Here is a 540-nt window from a genome sequence, read left to right as displayed (position 1 = left end):
GTGCGCCCCCTGGTGGAGGGGCGAGCCGCGCGGGTGCAGTGTCTGGCCCTCCTGCACCCCCGCACCTGCCACGCAGCTCCGACGCCGCGACCTTGTCTTTCGGAATCAAGGACGGGGTGACCCGTGAGCACCCCCCAGCGGCTGTCGGGCTTCCTGGGAGCTTGCCAGGCCGCTCCAGGGGGCGCCCTCTTGCCATTGGAGCCTAACGAGGTCACAGCTGTTTAGCCCCGAACTGGCAGAGAGGGAGTCCTGGGCAGCACCGTTAATAACAGCTTATTCCGTAAAGGGAAACATTGTCATGACCCGCAAAGTCGACTCCTGTGAGCACGTTAGCTCGACAAGGACGTTTCCTACAACGAGAAGATGCTGTGTTTGGAGGAGCAAGCTCCTCGAGCGGACACACAGCGCACGCGTGATCCTGCCCGGGAGCTCTCCCCAGGGAAACCCGGGGCACCTGCGGGGCACGGGCGGTGGCGCCCCTGATTCCTTATGGGGTTTGTGTTTCTCAAATGTTTGAGAATAAATATGCCTTCCTCCATC

This window comes from Myotis brandtii, unplaced genomic scaffold (assembly GCF_000412655.1).
Source record: "Myotis brandtii unplaced genomic scaffold, ASM41265v1 scaffold632, whole genome shotgun sequence".
Classification (NCBI taxonomy): domain Eukaryota; kingdom Metazoa; phylum Chordata; class Mammalia; order Chiroptera; family Vespertilionidae; genus Myotis; species Myotis brandtii.
This window is presented reverse-complemented; position numbering follows the sequence as displayed.